Here is a 15,877-nt window from a genome sequence, read left to right on the forward strand (position 1 = left end):
TTGGCACCTTTCCTAAATGGATGGATTGTGCAAATGTCTTTCCATTACGACATAAAGTGTCTAGAAATAGTGGATATATTTTAGACTGGTCTCCTAGAATTGACAAAGACAATTAATTACGCAAGGATGCCATGACCCCTGGAGGTTTTATTGGTTATAATTTAACCCTTGGCGAGACGGCATCCAAAAGGATGTTTGGTGCTTAATTGCTGCCCCAGAATTTTTGCATTACTGACAGATCTATGCTGATTTTGTAGACAGGAATTGTAAGGAAGGTTCCTGCTATGGCCTGTGGGCCTACATTCAATCTCCTTATGCTCTAATTATTGGAAATGTGAGAATTAACAGAAAAGATAATAAATATCTTGTAGCCTGTAAAAAATGAAATTTAACTACCTATATCACTAGTTATAATAGAGGAAGGTAACTTTGATCCTTCATCAACCCTCTGTTGTCTTAGTGCCAGCTAACATTTCAGAACCGTGGTATGTTGAAGTTGGTGTTCAGGCTTTGCAACAGATACATGCCCAGTTAACCAGACCTAAGCAAGCTCTTGGTCTCATGATCTTTGCAGTGGCTACTTTACTTTTATTCATTGTTTCTACGATTACAGCCTCTGCAGCTATGTTTTAAAACTTACAACATGTAAATTTTCTTAATAATTTGGCTTAAATTACTTAAAGTGTTCCATAATCAGATGAATATTGATGGAAGGATTGAAACTAAGTTGAATGCTCTAGAAGCTGCTGTAATAAATATTGCACATGAGCTTTCTGCTCTCAAGTTTAAGGCTTGAATGCCATGTTGATTATAAATATGTCTGTGTTACTGCGGCCAAATACAATGCTTCCCAATAAGATTGGGAAAAGATTAAAAATCTTCTGATGGGTATTTGGCAAAGCAATAATAATAACCTGGAGTTACTTCACCATATCCAGGGTGTTCAAAAAGGTAAAATTGATCTTTTGGATCTTACCTCTCTAGTTGATCAAATATTTCAAGAATTAAATGGCTTTAATCCTAAAAACATTCTACATGGTATGTTATTGAAATGATATGTTTTCTACTAATTCTTTTTTTTTAATTTTTTTAAGTTGTAGATGGACACAATATCTTTATTTTTATTTACCCATTTTTTTTTTTAATGTGGTGCTGAGGATCGAACCCAGGGCCTCATGCATGAGAGGCAAGCGCTCTACCACTGAGCCACAACCCCAGCCCTTTTAATAATTCTTTTTATGTCATAATAGATCATGACATCCTCAGACCAAGGATCTAGTGACTGGAAGTTATAACCCCTCAATTGCATTTATAAATTAAGAAAGGGGGCAATGTCTCGAGCCATCCATGGGCCATGTGTGTGTGTGTGTGTGTGTGTGTGAGGTATGCACATTTGAGCATATGAGGGGACTGGTCTGGTGTTGCGTGCTGATTGAGCTGTGTGATGCAAGTGTGCTTTCCTCTCACTCTGCCTGTGATCCCACACAGCACCTGAGATGCGTGTAACTTGCCAAGATGTCAGTCAATCCGCTGACCACAAGACATCCCCAAGCAAGGCTCCACCTTTCGAAACCCTATCACTTGCCTTATTTGGGTGGAAATATTCTATCGAATGTATTTTCCCCAATAAATAGGGGGGTTCCAGGTGCGCTTGCTCTCTTGCTCCTTCCAGCATTCTCCAGTGTGGAGCTGTCCCTTGGGGCACAGAACAGTCTCACCCTCGAAACGCATGTTCGTGTGTTACATGGTTTCTTTGCTGTTTTCTTAGTTTTTGCTCCAGCCAACTCCTTTAAACCCAGCTCATCTTGTCTGCCCCGCCAGCTGGCAACAAGTTTCCCTTCCATTCCTAAAGATCACAGGTAAAATATTATAGCAAAAATGAGTGGTTTGACTAAACAAATATTTTGCTGAGTTTGGGGGCAGTGTAATATAAAAAGATCACAGTACTCAGAATCTAAAGACTCAAACTTCAATTTCATTTTTATACTTAGTAGTTGTATGCCTTTGGACAGTTTTCTGATTCCCCCATCTTTGGTGCTGTGGATCAAACCCAGGCCCTTCCTTGCATATGCTAAGCAAGCACTCTATGACTCAGCTATACCACTGACTCCTACTGAATATATTTGGGTGTTGGTTTTCTCATCAATAAATCTTCTTCATAGGATCAATGTATGTAAAATACTTGATTGAGTGGGGGTGGAGAAGTCGTGATTATCTCTTCAGATTCCCTCGATACATAATAGCTATTGTTATTTTCTGTTACACTGGGCAGGGGGATAAAAATCCAATTGAGTAATATCACATGAAAGGATGCAAAAGACTTTGGGGCATCATCATAATTAATTAAGATTAATGCATCAATAGTAGTACTTAATAATACACCGTTGAGCCTTGTAGAAGGGGTAGTGAGCATTGTTGATGACCTTCGTAGCCTCCATACCCCTTTTCTAACAGTTCACAGTTTTCTATTAGGATGTTTATCCCTCAGAAACAGTCAAGAGCTCTGAGAGAATCAGAAAACTGAATCTTCTCCCATTCCAAGATTGAAACTTGATTAGTCTAAGTTCCTCAAAGTAATTCCATCCCCCTCACTATCACATCTTGCTCAGGAATGGTTATACAATCCAATAAAGGTAAATGAGAATGAGGGGAGGTTTGTGAGGGGTATCCAGGAAGGAACCTCTTAATTCTTCTGAGGGAGCTATGACAGCTAGCATGCTCGCTCGCTCGTGCGCTCTCTCTCTCTCTCTCTCTCTCTCTCTCTCTCTCTCTCTCTCTCTCAAGGTAAATGAATGAGCATGTAGTCCCAATAGCTACTGGCAGGCACCTCTGTCCACAAAGGGAGGAAACCATAAAAAGAAGCCAGCATGATAGATATGGCAGAGTGAGGAGATGAAATGAACTCAGGTGCTTAATGACCTCATTGAAATGTCAGGCCAACCACCACCAAGGTCAGGTTATTGGATATCCTGGTAATTAAGCCAATATATTTTCTATCACCTAAAGCAGCTGAGATGAATTTTCTGATATTTGTAACAGCAAATGGTCTCTAACTGAAGTAAAAGCTTGGCAAGAAAAACAGAGTACCATTTTAGCCTATTGCATAATAACTTATGTTTTTTTAATCAAAGAAATAGAACAATTGCAAATATACTTTTATGTAATCCATTAGCTAACATGTACTGAGGGACTGTATTGGATATTGTATTGGACACAGTAGGGAAAATGAGAGAAAATCAAAGTTGTAATTCTTGAATTTGAAAATATACATATTCTATGGAAGATGTATAATTTGTATGGCAAGTACTTTTTTGAAAAACATCAACCTATAGTTATTAATGTCAGAGGACAGAATTTGCAAACTCTTTCATTGGTAATTGAATTAGATATTATTTAATGATCCATCATAGGCAGAGCACTACATGACATTAGCATATACATAGATGTCTACTGTTTATCCCAGATATATATTCCACTTTAAATTTAGCTTTTGGGTGGTTACCTATGAATAGTTATTGTTATTCTGTTGTCCTTTTCCTGGGATAGGTCAGGGAGTAATAATGAGAAAATGTGATGGTGTAGATTATTACAGTAATGGCCCCCAAAGAATCACACCTCCTGATAATCACCCTATGTAACCTTTTCCACGTAGAGTCTAGACTTGGTCAAGTGGATTGAACCCGGGCCTTATGCTTGCTAGGCAAACATTTTACCAATGAGTTACATACCCTACCCTTTTTATTTGAGACAGGGTTTTCTAAGTTTTCAAGACTGGTCTTGAACTTGTAATCCTCTGCCTCAGTCTCCTGAGTAGCTGGGACTACAGGTGTACACCACAGTGGCCAGTTTATAAGCAGCATCTTCATGAACATTAATACATGGCATCTTGTTCTTTCAATAAAGTTGTCCCAAGATTTCCATGCTATGAAAAAACCCAGAATAAAATACGATATGGAAACAGAGGTCCAGCCACCCAATTATCCCAGCTGAGTATAGCTTTCAGATGACCCATATGAGTAAGCAGAGGAGTGATCAGTAGAAGACCTGCTGAGCTAATCCACAGAACTATGAGAAATTAATAAATCAGGAATAGGGATATAACTCAGTGGTAGAGCACTTGCCTAGCATACTTAAGGACCTGGGTTCAATCCCCAGTACTAAAATAATAATCCATTCAATTAAAAAAAATTGTTATTTTAATTCCTTATGCCAGGACCTAGACAGCTGTTAATTCAGAAAACCCGTGAGGGGCAATGGGGGGTTAGAAAAGATAAACAGACACACATAGAGACCAGGTGGGATATTACTCTCTGATGGAGAGTAATGACATAGAGCTAACACAGCACACTTATTCTATAGATTTTAACATCAAAGGGTTTTTTGGTGAGAAAGTTTCTTCAAAGCAAGCAGGTTAAAGGACAAAGTCCTGTGCAGTCCAATTATAATTATCAACTTGCATTCATAATTCTTTACCCCTGGCAGCTGGTGTCTGAATTCAGAGTCAAGACTGATAGTGCCATGCCATGCACAGAACCGCCTTTAAACAGGGCGTCACCATAGCAACTGGGCAGTCTCAACTCATGTCTTTGCACAAGGAGTTCCCAATGCAGGAGCATTCCTGTTGCTAGACAGAGAGACAGTGATTCAAATCACCACTCCTGAAACCCTTAAATTTTGGGGGTGGTTCATTTTACAACAACATACATCTTAATAATGGGTAGAGTAGTAAAATGGTATTAGATGCAATAAAAATGTAGGTCAGAAAATCCAGGATTCAGAAGACCTGGATTGTAGTCTCCAATGACACATTGAATTGGAATGTTTAAGTGTTTATCATATGATTTAATGAGATTTCATACCAACATTGAAATGAGAGAACCACAGAGGAAAGTCAAATTAAGGGGATAGAGTCAGGCCCCAACTATGAGTCATTTTTTCATGTGGTAAAACTCTTCTTGCCAAACTTGGACAGTGCTGAATATTATTTTATTATTGCAAGTAAGTAAGATACTATTGTCAGCTTTACCAGAAGGTATATTGTAAGAGGAACACTGGAAAACATATTCATAATTGTTACAATAATGAAATGGGAGGCCTTTAGACTGATATGGCTCTAAAACCGTGGGTTCCTACTTAAACAAACTTAAACCTAACTCAGAATTGAAAAGAAAACATAACTTAAGCTCAGCCAATTACAAGAGACAACTGGGCATTAGGTATAGTATCTTGAACCACATACTTTAACATTCTACCAGGATTGCATTCACCGTAAGAAAGCTTTCCCCTTGTGCCCCATTAGCAGATGCCTGAACCACTTCCAGTTTGGATTCTCCATTCATGAATCATTGTGTGCTCAATTTAACGTCATCATAATCATAATAGCTAAAGTTGTTAATTTATTAATTTACATAATATTTCTATGAAGAAGGCATGGTGTACTTGGTACTCTGCAAGCATTAACTAATTTAATCCTCACAACAACCTCAAAGGCATGTATCATAATCATTCACAGTTATGGAATTGGGGCTAAAAATACATTTCCTGGTCTAAAGAGCTTACAGCTTATAACCAGCAGAGCTGTGTTTTTTGTTTGTTTGTTTGTTTTTTGGTTTTGTTAGTTTATTTGTTTTGTTTTTGTAATCTAAAAATAGCAAAAAGTTCAACTTAAGAAACAGGTCTTACTTTATAAGCTTACATGTTTGTTAGAACCCCAGCCAGGACATGCACAAATAGGAGTCAGGAAGAACAGTGTTGGATTAGAAAATGGCTGCCTGAAAAACAAAATGGCTGCATTGGGGGTGAGGGGAGATATGATTATGTCAGGATTTTTCATCATTTCAGTCTCCAAATAATTCAAATAAAGAACTCGTTTGTTGGGAAAGGAGGAGACTACCAGCCAGTTCACCAAAATCCATTTTTCCTTCTTCTCAACCAGAGACTGCATTTCCTAGCCTGCTTAGTTTTTGACTATAGCAAGAGACTCATTTCTCATGCCTTCTAGATATAGACTCCTCCACAGAACAAATGACATGACCATTATATCATGTAGCAAGGACTTGGGTTCCACCATGCAGATGAGGACAAGATGCTAGGGAGTGTCAGAATATCAAATGAAAGCAATCTGAATTCATGGGGGCAGAGACAGTCCAAACCGGTCAGATTATGTATGAGGGTAATACATTTCTTTCTTCTTTAAACCACTACATTCTGTGGGTCATTTTGTTACAACACATGAATCTTCACTTCAAATAATATTCTCAGGTTGTACTAAATTAGATGACGACAAGGTTTTATTCCTAAATCTTCTGGTTGTGGGGGCTTTCTGTGTTTCCAGGGCAGGCTAGGGTGAATTTACATGGATGCAAGGCTAGAATATGGAACTTCTTAGTTCTGGGGAGTGACCTGATGTTCAAGATGTGGCTACAGACATCATGTTTTGGGGATATGTCTTATATTTCCCTAAAGCATGTCATTTAACTTCAGGAAACCGCCATTTTTTCATTTAAAAGTTGAAAATGTTAGAGAAACCTCATGCCCACAAACATCAATGCAGGAGCAGCTGTGAGAAACACAGCAGGCTTTGAGTTACCCTGCATTACCCTCCTGCCTTGCTAGCAGAACTCTGGTTTATTCAGGATGAACGTGTTTCAGCAATAAATCTAAGACAATTGCTGTGCCTTGGATATGGTTTGAGTGTGTCCCCTAAGACTTCATGTATTGAAATTTAATTTCCATTGTGAGGTATTAAGAGGTTGGAAATTTTTTTTTAAAAGAGAGAGAGAAGTTTTTAATACTTATTTTTTAGTTTTCAGCGGACACAAAGTCTTTGTTTATATGTGGTGCTGAGGATCGAACCCGGGCCGCACGCATGCCAGGCGAGCACACTACCGCTTGAGCCACATCCCCAGCCCCTAAGAAGTTGGAAATTTAATCCAACTATAACATGTAGGATGATATCATTATAGGATTATAAAAGGTCATTGGGGTCATGATTGAATCTTGGTGGCTTTACAAAAGGGAGAGGGACCAGAAGAGGCAAATGTACAATGTGGTCTTTGTCTCCTGCCATGTGATTCCCTGTGCCTCCTCTAGACTGCAAGCAAGAAGGCCATCACCATGTGTGGACCGGTCTTGGACCTCCAAAACTGTAAGTCAAAGTGAACCTCTTTTTGTAAAAACTATTAGCAACAGAAAATTGACCAATACAACAACCACCATGTAAATACCATTCTTCCCCCTGGTCTTCCTACATAAAAGGGAATTAAACATAAGATAAGGCCAACACCTAGAGCCTAGAACTATAGAAAGGTGAAAGGATCCCAAGTTCTTGATGATGTAGATGGGTTGCTGAATTAACCAAAGGTTGAGCCATCCAACCCCAGATCTTCTTATCATTGAAATAGTAAATTTTGTTATTGTTTCATCAGTTTTAGCTATTGTTTTCTCTAAAGGCATCCAAATAAATATAAGGAATGATGGAGTTCTCTTTATTACCTCATCCCTTACATAGGGAGGCCACCTCAGGTCCTAGTGCCTTGGGTCTTAAGCTCATCTCCCATAAAAATAGAGATAAAATATTAGGTCCTAACTATTTCATCTAACCTGGAGGCTGTGAGTAATTTTTACCATAGATGTAATGGTCAGGAACAGTGGGACTGGTGAGAAACAATCTTCCAGGACTCATTTGTAAGAGTTCATCCTAAGAGAAGAGGAAATAGAGACAGAGAAGAGGATGACCCAGTTACAGCAGTGAGTAAGCCCAAATCAATTCAATGTCTGTCACATAAATTGTTCCAGTCCTTGAATGTTTTAGTAAAATATTTATGAAACCCCAAGACAATTGCATAGCTGACAGGGATTAGACAACAGACATGGTGTCAAACAGACACATATGAATCCTCCCAATTTTACCAAGATCTTTCTTTTGGAGGCAGAAGAGGTAGTGTTTCTTGGGTGATGAATTTGAGCAGTACCATCTAACTGAATGCTGTATTAAAGTAAGAATTTGGGTAATTGATATTACCTTCAGAATCACTATGTAAGCTTTGACCTTTCATCCCTCTGACCAATGAAGTTATATCACTGTGTTAAGAGCATTATACTTGCTCTCTCTCAGCTAGTGAGATGGGTTTGTGAAGTGTATTTTATCTTTAAGATTTTTATTTTTCACTGATCATTTATCATTATTGTATATAGGGTTTTGTTTTGTTGTTGTTGTTTTGTACTGGAATTGAACCCAGGGTGCTTAACCCCTGAGCCACAAACCCAGCCCTTTTATATATTTTATTTTGAGACAGGGTTTCACTGAGTTGCTGAGGCTGGCTTTGAACTTGTGATCTTCCTGCCTCAGCCTCCTGAACTGCTGGTATTACAGGCGTGTGCCACCATGCCCATTATATTTTTAATGTAGTTACTAAGAGCTTGCCCTAGGCAAATATGTTCCAGAATGTACTCTGTGAAGCAGCAGATGCTTAGGTATATTATTATAAGGGGAAAAAAGTTTCATAGCCAAACGTTTAGTTTAGAACACTAGGTTAAATAGGTTTCTCTCCTTTTAAAACGTTTTATTAAAAAACATACAGAAAAGCTGAAAGAATAACACAAAAGAACGCCCACATATTCACCACTAAAATTCAACACTTGTTAACATTTTGTCATATTTGCTTTTATAAATTACTGTTGTTGGTGGTAAATGACTTAAAAATCAGTTGCAAACATCTTGACCTCTTTGTATCTCACCTCTAAATACTTTGGCATTCATCGCTTAAGACAGTCTTACATAAACACAAAAGCATTATTACTACTCTTAAGAAAATCAACAATAATTTTCTCTAATATCCTTTAATACCAACTCCACATTAAAATTTCCCTTCTGTTCTCAACATAACTCATATAGACTTTTTTCTTTTGAACAAAAATCTTATTAAAATTCGCACATTTCATTTGACTGTGATGTTTCTTTAGGGTTTTTTTTAAATTCTAAAAAGATATTTCTGACCTGTTAAAAATTATATTGTGGGTTTTTGTTGGTCATGGTGGTGGTTTGTTTTGTAGTGCTAGGACTTTGAGCATACTGGGCAATTACTTTACCACTGACCTGTATCTACAGCCCCAATATTGGGTTTTTAAAGAAACTAATCCAGTTGTCTTATAAAATATCCCACATTCTGGATCTTTCTGAGTATTTCCTTATGATATCTTCTAGTTTATTCCTTTATTCTCAACCAGGTCTCTTTGCAGCAGTATTTCTCAGAGCTTTTCACAAATCAACATGCAAAACAAATCCCAAAGTGGACACCTTTTGGGAGCTTCTGCCATCTTCCCAATAACCTTTCTTTGAAAATTGTCCCCACCTCCAACACACACACACATATATATACAGGCCCCCAGAAGTCACATATGGAGTTTGTAACCCCACCTTTCTGGCTAAATTCATTAGAATCATCCCTTTAAAGACTAGGGCACATATGACAGTGGTTATGAAAAGTTGGACAGATAGTGAAGGGATAATCAGGATTAAATGCTCAGAGATTACAGATGAGTTATAAAATGATACAGCTCTTTTGTAGATAATGCATATTGTTGAGGCCTATACCTTGAGGGAACAGGCAAGAGAAAAGTGTTGAGTTAGGGCTAACCAGATGACATATATTAAAGTAAATCCAGGTGGACAATAGCAGAGCAAATTCAGGCCTGCCTTAGATGTTGATCTAATGGCAGTTCACCTCCTCCTAGGATTATCCAGCTAAGGAAAATCCTGTCTGCACAGACATTCCATTTTGACAATGCATGTACAAAGAAAGGAAGGCACCAACTTAAGAAGCAAGTTAAACCTTTGGGAACTCAGCTGAGTCTACAAAGAACAGTAGCAGAGCAGAGGGGACTGAAGCACTCAAAACACATTCCAATATTTACAATCTGGAAACACTGTCTTAAAGGGCATGTGGCAGGAGCACTGTTGCTCACTAAGACCTGAGGAAACCAGATGAAGAAGCATCAGAAGCCACGTCTTGAATGGCCACAGGAAAAATCTCCAGGAACATATGTGAGAAACACTGGGAATCTTCCCTAGGAATAGTTGTGTGAACTTAAGCAATTCCATAACAAGAGGGAGTGAAGTCGATCACTGGGCTGAAGCGTGCCCACAAGAGATGTGGAGACCTTGACATTAAAAAAATAGAGCACACACTCAATGCGGCACACACTGCCAGAAATACCAGGCTCAGCAGAATGGTAGGCAGGAAGGTATATCCCTTACCCCTGGGGGGTTTCATGTGGAGAGACCTCAATTAAACTACTACTCCTAGACTCTATCCCCTGTTAGGATGAGGGGGACTTAATCAAAAACAAACAAACAATGAAAATCAAAAACCAACTTTTCCATATCTGGATTATAAAACAAGGTCTATTAGAAACTGATGTTCAGAGATTAAATTCCATTGCAAGAGAAAGTCCAAAGGTATCAAAATCCAAAAACCAAAGTTCAAAAAATCAAAAGTTCAAAGTTCAAAACGCAATTTTTCTGCCCTTGTATGAAAAAAAAAATGAAGTCCTTCCAAATTTCTAAGCAGTCTCTGCTGCAGGGGGTCCTATTGTAGCCTGTCTCTCCCCTAGAATAGGTCACTCTGTTAGGATCTCTGAGGTGCTAATCATTCATCTCCCATGATGAATTTCATTCATCAAAGAATTTGAAGTGTTAGAAGGAACCAGAACATTATTACAGTATTGGCTTCTCACCTACCTACCCAAGTTAGGAAACAAACTGTTTGTATTCTGGAGCAACTGCCAAGAAAAGATGTATTCCCATAGGCTTAGGATCTAAGAGGACAGAATCTGGGGGTCAACTTTCCCAGGCTGGCTGTCAGTCAGGGCAGACAGCCCAATATATGACCTATGAAAGTACAAATTCATTTTGGAAAAATCTTTTCATGAGAGGTAAATTTGGACATCATGTTTCACCAATCTCAGGGGTAGGAAGAGAAGCACCTATGTATTTATTTCAGACAGAGGCAACTGGATCATCATGCTTTCTTGTAAGTTTCAAAATTTGAGAAAGTAGAGGCCTCAGTCTCCAGATGTCTTTCTCTTGTTGATTAAAATCTCCTCATTGCTATTTCAATTCTGAGTTTTTGTATCGGATTAAGCAGAGTCTCTACTGACTTAGAGTTCTCTCAGGAGCACGTATTTCTAATCTTGTGTCTCAGTGGCTATTTTCAGTGACACTGGCTAAGCATTAGCCTTGAGGTGCACTTTTTCAAGCACTATTGTATGGAATAACTTTGAGAATGAGGATATGTTACATGAATACAAGATTTGTCCCTCCATCATTCCCTCTCTGACCTAGAGTGCAGAATGGAATTTGGAGCAACCTAGAGAGTGCTGCTTACCCAAACCTGTCATGGACAATTTCCAGTTAGACACTCTGTATTCCTTGGTAGTGCACTTTATGATTTTTATAATGACAATATTTCTTATACCATTACTTTTTCAAAATTAACAAACTCACTGTTTATAGTCCTGGTACAGGTTTATGTACTTTAGACATGGGAATTCTGGTGTATTTTATTTCATGAAATTCCTATCAAGAAAGACACATGGTGGATTTATAGTTTACATTATATACCCTCAAGTATACTGTCAATGAGGAAAGGTCCTCATACTTATAATTTTTATAAATTTAATAAAAATCTGATAAGAGAAATTTCCACAAACTAACTTCTGGCTCAATCCATTTCAAATCAGTCTTCTCCTCCATTACTCAGAGATCATTCTCATGCCAGATGCTTCAGTCCATATTCACATTTTGATAGACGCCTGGCCCTCACGTTGGTGTAGGCATACACAGAAAGTCATCTCAGTAGGCAGCAGGAATACTCTTGGAAGCTATAAACCATATAAGTATATACCACTAAACTAAAACTAAACTCATTTCCAACTCAATATATCCTTAGCCAGAACCCCAAAAGTGCCTGCAACAGAAGGAAAAGAGACAATGGTCTCAAATTGAAGTTAAATTGTTATTTGTATACATTTTCCCAAAACATATTACTATAACAATTTCTCTCCTTCTTCTCTTTTTTCCATAAACACTTCAGTCGTGAAGTGGGGGGACTTTGGTGGGAGATATGGAGCACAGTAGTTCAAAGTGGGGTGTTCCTAGTGGGGTAGATGGCAAGGTCGTAGAGTAAAGCAAGCTCTGGCCAGGGAGAAAGGAACAGAAAGGTAGCTCTACAGCCCACCAGTACTCAAAGTTTAGTCTCTACTTTTTGTATAAACTGAAACTAACTAAGAGGAAACATTGGACAAACTCAAATTGAGAGACATTCCACAAAATGGATGGCATATCATCTCAAAAATGTCAAGTTTTTAAATGTTAAGGAAAGACCAAATAACTATCTCAGATTGACAGAGGCTAAATATTCCTGACAACTAAATGTAACCTTGATTCAGAACTGGATTTAGGAATTAAATGATGGTCAATGTTCATAGCAACTCAATTCACAATAGCTCAGCTATGGAACCAACCTATGTGCCCTTCAACAGATGAATGGATAAAGAAAATATGGTACATATATACAATGGAATGTTACTCAGCCACAAAGAAGTATGAACTTATGACACTTGCCAGTAAATGGATGGAACTGGAGACTATCACGCTAAGTGAAATAAGCCAATCCCAGAAAACCAAAGGCCGAATGTTCTCTCTGATGTGCGTATGCTAACTTACAATAGGCTAGGGGTGGGGGTGTTCACTTGATTGAACAGTGGGGATGGGAATGGGACAGTAAAATGAATTGGACATAACTTTCCTATGTTCATATATGAATACATGACCAGTGAAACTCTGCATCATGTAAACCACAAGAATGGGAAGTTATACTCCATTATATATGATATGTCAAAATACATTCTACTGTCATGTGTAACTAAAAAAGACAAAAAAGAGGAATTAAAGGGTGATAATGTTGGAGCTGCAGTCATAGCTCAGTGGTAGAGCACTTGCCTAGCATGTGTGAAGCACTGAGTTCGACTGTTTGTACAACATTTAAAAAAAAAAAGAAACCTTAAATAAATAAAATAGAGGTATCGTATCCATCTACAACTAAAAAAATTTTTAAATGATGGTAATATGCCATCAGAAACTTTCTGATTTCATGACTACAATTATGAGAAGAAAGTCCTTGTTTGCAGGAATATACACTAAAGCATTAGAGGCTGATGGACATCAGATTGGAAATATACACTGAAATGGTTGTTGTGATATAGAGTGACCCTGTACAACTTTTCTACATTTTTTAGTTTGTTCTTAAATTATTTACACACATACACACACATACACGCACACACACAGTATATATAAATATATTTTCAGGTTTTTTCTTTTTTTTTTTTTTGGTACCAGGGATTGAACCCAGGGGCACTTAACCACTGAGCCACATCCCCAGCCCTTTTTTATATTTAATTTAGAGATAGGGTTATGCTGGATTGCTTGGGACCTCAGTAAGTTGCTGAGGCTGACTTTGAACTTGCAATCCTCCTGCCTCAGCCCCCCAAACTGCTGGGATTATAGGCATGCATCACTGCATCCAGCTTATATATATTCTCTATATATTCTGTGTGTGTATAAAGGATAACCATGTGAGCACATTACTAGTGTCTCTTAGAACCTCAGGATCCTGGAAAGGACCCATGTGGGGGAGATATGAAGTTTTAGTTTTATTTCTATCAATATCTCTAATTGCAGCAAACATTACTCTATCTACTGCTTTAAGTTAAAAGGCCAAAGTACCAAAAGATATTTGTTCTATAATTTAGTCTTTACCTTATCTGTTTCTGCTCTCCAGTGACTCTAGGTCTCTCTTACTCTGCTGAGACCAAATGTGACCAATGTGAATTTCCTGAACATCATTCAAGGTCAAGAAGCAGGAGTCTGAATCCTATGATTCATATCACCAAAAGCTCTTTGGGTCTGCTACTGGACCCAAGTAACTCAGTGTATATTTGTTAAGCCTGGCCTGAAACAAATAGCCAAGGCTCGCTTCCAGCTCAATGCAGCCTACCTGGTGTTCAGTGCTTACATGCCCTTTTCCACCCTTAATTAACAGGTATGTATGATTTGCTTAATGCCCAGGACTCAAAAGAGTTTCACCTGGAACGTAAAAGTCAGGAGGGAACAAAAAATGTTTCACCTCTTAAAATCTCTAACCTTTACTCACTCCGCCTCATGTGCTTAGCTCAGCTTCTTCTTTGTTCTTCTTTCTCCTTTGTATGCCTGAAGAGAGTACACAACGTGGTTTGTTTTCTCAAAAGGACAGCACTAAGGGAGAAGGCGGTAGTTTGTGTGCATATGTTTAATTTAGAGACTTGGCATTTCCTTTTTCATTATTCCCCCTGTGCAGTAATGAGTTCACAAAGCTGATCTGAGACCAACATCCTTAAAAACTTTGGCTTGCAAGGTTGGCCCTTGACTGGGCATCTGGGAACTTGGCTGATAAATACTTCCTTGCATTGAAAACTAACATTTTAATTTAAATACAGTGAAATTGGATATTATCATGAGATACCAGGTTAAACTACGCTATGTTATAATAACAACCTCAAAATTTCAATGCCTTACCAACAAAATTTTATTTTTCACTTAAGTTATATGTCTTTCACATCTTGGTGGAAACTGGGGAAGTGTATCAGGGGGAAAAGCATGTGGTCTTTGTTCCACACAATCACTCAAAGCCTTGGGCTGGTAGAGATTCTCCCATATAGGATGGTGTTAATTTTTGTGATAGAAAAAGAGGCCACTGGTAGCAACATGGATGCCAAGCCCAGAACAGCATTAACCAGAGGGGCCTTCAGAACAGATGCACACCCTTCCTGGGTGATGTTCTTTCATCTTTGTGAGGAACTTTATCAACCATGATGACTAGCAATATTACCAACAAGACAGATCCTCCATCCATGAACTCCCATGTATTCATTGGGAATCTCAACACTCTGGTGGTCAAGAAGTCTGATGTGGAGGCAATCTTCTCAAAGTATGGCAAAATTGTGGGTTGTTCTGTCCATAAGGGCTTTTGCCATCATCCAGTATATAAATGAGAGAAATGCTGAGAAGAATGAGAGAATGAATGAGAAGAAATGAGAGAAGCTGAGCTAAGCACATGAGGCGGAGTGAGTAAAGGTTAGAGATTTTAAGAGGTGAAACATTTTTTGTTCCCTCCCAAAGGTTGTGTAGCAAGAGAGGATGGCAGAATGATTGCTGGCAGGTTTTGGATATTAATGGCTGCAGAACCAAAAGTGAACAGAGGAAGGGCAGGTGTGAAATGATCTGCAGTGGAGATGTACGGGTCGATACCAGAACACCCTTCTCTGTCCCCTCTATTAAGCTCCTCTTTTAACTTGGACTATGACTTTCAACAGGATTATTATAACAGGATTTATAGTTATCCAGCATGAGTTCCTCCTCCTCCTATTATTGTTAGGGCTGTGGTGCCCTCTAAATGCCAGCGTGTATCAGGAAACAACTCCTGAAGGGGCAAAAGTGGCTTCAATTCGAAGGGCAGACTGCAGGGATCTTCTTTGAAGTCTGGAAAGTTGAAAGGAGATGACCTTCAGGCCATTAAGAAGGAGCTGACCCAAATAAAACAAAAAGTGGATTCTCTTTTGGAAAGCCTGGAAAAAAATTGAAAAGGAGCAGAGCAAACAAGCAGCTCCCTAAAGAACAATGAGACTAATGTGAAGATGGAGTCTGAGGAGGGTACAGATGACTCTGCTGAGGAGGGGGACCTATTGGATGATGACGATAATGAAGATGGGGGATGACCAGCTGGAGTTGATCAAGAATGATCAAATAGAGGCAGAGGAAGAACTGCATGACTCTTAA

At 38.6% G+C, this 15,877-nt stretch overlaps 1 non-coding gene and 1 pseudogene across 1 annotated transcript; one reads left to right on the top strand and one right to left on the bottom strand.

Moving 5' to 3' along the window:
- Window positions 1-1,144: 1,144 nt before the first annotated feature.
- On the bottom strand, window positions 1,145-1,217 carry Trnae-cuc (transfer RNA glutamic acid (anticodon CUC)). Its single transcript has one exon. It is a non-coding gene; the product is annotated as a tRNA-Glu (tRNA).
- Window positions 1,218-14,913: 13,696 nt separating this feature from the next.
- On the top strand, window positions 14,914-15,877 carry LOC124080649 (heterogeneous nuclear ribonucleoproteins C1/C2-like; annotated as a pseudogene).

The sequence above is a fragment of the Marmota monax genome, unplaced genomic scaffold (genome assembly GCF_021218885.2).
Source record: "Marmota monax isolate L192 unplaced genomic scaffold, Marmota_monax_Labrador192_F-V1.1 WCK01_AAM20220418_F8-fsc00018, whole genome shotgun sequence".
Taxonomy (NCBI): Eukaryota; Metazoa; Chordata; class Mammalia; order Rodentia; family Sciuridae; genus Marmota; species Marmota monax.